Consider the following 3,524-nt stretch of genomic DNA (forward strand, 5'->3'; position numbering starts at 1 on the left):
TCCGAAACTCTCTGAGCAGAAGAGATAGCAATAGGAAACAAAACTTTCCAAGATAGTAACTTAATATTTATGGAATGCATTAGCTCAAACGGAGCCTGCTGCAAAACTTTAAGAACAAGATTAAGGGTCCAAAGAGGAGCAACAGGTTTAAATACAGGCCTGATTCTGACCAGGGCCTGCTAAAAAGATTGAACATCTGGCACATCCGCCAGACGCTTGTGTAACAAAATAGATAAATGCAGAAATCTGACCTTTCACAGAACTGACTGACAACCCTTTCTCCAGACCTTCCTGGAGAAAAGACAAAATTCTTGGAATCCTGACCCTACTCCAAGAGTAGCCCTTAGGTTCACACCAATAAAGGTATTTACGTCATACCTTATGATAAATGTTTCGTGTAACAGGCTTGCGAGCCTGGATCATGGTCTCAATGACCAACTCAGAAAATCCACAATTAGACAGAACTAAGCGTTCAATCTCCAAGCAGTCAGCTTCAGAGAAACGAGATTTGGATGGAGGAATGGACCCTGAGTTCACTAGGTCTGCATACCAGATCCTGCGAGGCCATGCAGGAGCTATTAGAATTACTGATGCTCTCTCCTGTTTGATATAAGCAATAACTTGTGGAAGGAGCGCAAATGGAGGAAACAGGTATGCTAGACCAAAATCCCAAGGAACCACCTGAGCATCTATCAGAGCAGCCTGAGGATCTCTTGACCTTGAACCGTACCTTGGAAGCTTGGCATTCTGCTGAGATGCCATCAGATCCAACTCCAGCACCCCCCGATTTGAGGGTTAACCTGGAGAACACCTTCGGTTGGAGAGCCCACTTCCCGGGATGAAATGTCTGCTCAGGAAATCCGCTTCCAAGTTGTCCACTCCAGGAATGTGGATGGCAGATAGACAACAATTGTGAGCTTCCGCCGATTGAATAATCCGTGCCACCTCCTTCATGGCTAAGGAACTCCGAGTTCGTCCCTGGTGGTTGATGTAAGCAACTGAGGTGACATTGTCCAACTGAACCCTGATAAACCGGGCTAAGGACAATTGAGGCCAAGCCATCAGAGCAATCTAAATCGCTCTCAATTTCAAGATGTTTATGGGGAGAGCATACTCCTCCCGAGTCCATAGTCCCTGCGCCTTTAATGAGTCCTAGACTGCTCCCCAGCTTAGCAGGCTGGCATCCATGGTCACAATCACCCAGGAAGGTCTCGGGAAGCATGTGCCCTGAGACAGATGGTCCTGAGAAAGCCACCACGGGAGAGAGTCTTGTCAACTAGTCTAGATCTATCCTCTGAGACAGATCCAAATGGTCTCCGTTCCATTGTCTGAGCATGCATGAAAAATGGGTCGAAAGGTTCCCTGTTCTTTGGGCACCACAAACAGATTTGAATAGAATCCTAGACCCTGTTACCTTACTGGAACTGGAACAATCACTCCCAGGGAGGAAAGGTCCTGAACGCAGTTCAAGAATGCCTCTCTTTTTACCTGGTCTGCAGATAATCCTTGAGGTGGAATCTGCCCCTGGGAGGGAAAGTTTTGAATTCTATTTTGTAACTCTGAGACACTATGTCCACAGACCAAGGATCTGGGACATCTTGTTTCCATGCTTGACAAAACAGGGAAAGTCTGCCCCCCACTTGATCCGATCCTGGAACCGGGGCCGACCCTTCATGCTGACTTAGACTCAGCTGAGGGTTTCTTTGATTGCTTCCCCTTATTCCAAGATGGATTGGGCTTCCAAGAAGACTTGGATCTTGATGAACATACATCTTCTTCAAATAAGCTTCCAGCATTTTGTCCATGGGATCCTTAAAGGAGCAGCTATCCTCTATAGGGATCGTAGTTCTCTTAGCCAGAGTAGAAATAGCCCCTTCTACTTTAGGCACCATGTGCCAAGAATCTTTAATGGAGTCAGCAACAGGAAACATCTTTTTAAAGACGGGAGACAGGGAGAGAGAAATCCCTGGTTTCTCCCATTCCTGTAAAAAAAGCTCCCGTCACACAGTCTGGAACAGGAAACACTTCCACAGAGGAAGGAACATCATAGTATTTATTAAGTTTACTAGACTTCTTTGGGTTGACAAGGACATAAGTATCGGAGTCGTCCAAAGTAGCCAATACCTCCTTTAACAGTACACGAAGGTGTTCAAGCATAAATCTGAAGTTTACTTCTTCAGTATCAGAGGAAGGAATAATACTGTCCGAATCTGAGATTTCACCCTCAAAGGCTATTGATGTATCCTCCTCATCAGACTTATGAGGGAGGGCAACCTGCGTAGCAGTAGGTGGAACAGAAACCTTACTATCTGAATATCTAATTTTACTCTTGCGTTTTCTCAGCATAGGAAAAGCAGATAATGCCACAGATAACTATGCAACAAAATCTGCAAGCAAATAAACTCCTCCAGGAGGCTGAGAGGAACAGCAGGGCACTGTATGTGATGCCATAGAGGCTTGGGAGGTTTGAGAAGAAAGCTGTGGCATTGCCTGAACAGCATCATCTTGAGAGACATTGGGCTCAGAGGGCAACAATTTATCTTTAAATTGAAGTGTTCTAGCTAAGCATGCAGCACAAAATTGCATAGGCAAAACAATTTGTGCCGCTAGGCATAACAAGCATTTGTCAAAAGACACAGTCTTCCATGTCCATAATACAAAATAAAAAATTACACAAATTGTAGAATTTTTTTAAATACACTGTCATTTTTAATACCACAGCCGCTTAATGTTATGCAAAAATTCTTTATAATAATAAACCAATCAGGCCCCCTACACCTCAGACAGGCTGATGTGCCTTACTGTAACACTTATACACAATGCCAGAAGTCTCTAAAACGATCGTATAGTAGATCGACACTGAAGAAAATTAAATTCAATTACTCCGCTCCGTGAATATCCGACAGCAGAGAGAAGTCACATGACCGGCAGAGAGAGGAAACTACGCAGCAAGTAAAAGGCGCGCGTTTCCCTCTGCCTACAACACCAGAGCTAAATTTACACAAACGCTCAAGCAGTCTGTCGGTTAGCCTGTTCTAGTTAAGCAAGCAAAGAAAACCAACTGCCAAATTTTAAGTTTATACATAAATCCCCACACACATACTAATAAAGAATTTCAATAGTATTAGCCCATAGAGGAAAAACGTCCCAATAAAGGGAAGATTAGCCCCTAGTCTCAACATACATAATGTGCCTGCCCACTGCCAAAGAGAATCCTCTATAAAGGATTTTAAAAATGTCCCATCTACTGCATATGAAATATTTTTTTGAAGTGCAAGTTTCCAAGACCTAGAAGACAAAAGCACTTACCTGCAGTCTAGCTGTCCGGCAGGAAGACAACTCACAAGGCGTGAAAGGACACATACTCCTTACAGAGACCTGTAGAAAAAGAAAGAACAGAGTAACCAACTCTGGCTTTCTTTACCATGGGCAGCAATGTGTTAGGAAGTTATGAGGTAGTCTTTGCTTTGTTTCCTAACTGCTTATAAGCCACCACTACTCTACTGAAGAGATTGACGTGGACT

This window comes from Bombina bombina, chromosome 1, assembly GCF_027579735.1.
Source record: "Bombina bombina isolate aBomBom1 chromosome 1, aBomBom1.pri, whole genome shotgun sequence".
In the NCBI taxonomy this organism is placed as follows: Eukaryota; Metazoa; Chordata; class Amphibia; order Anura; family Bombinatoridae; genus Bombina; species Bombina bombina.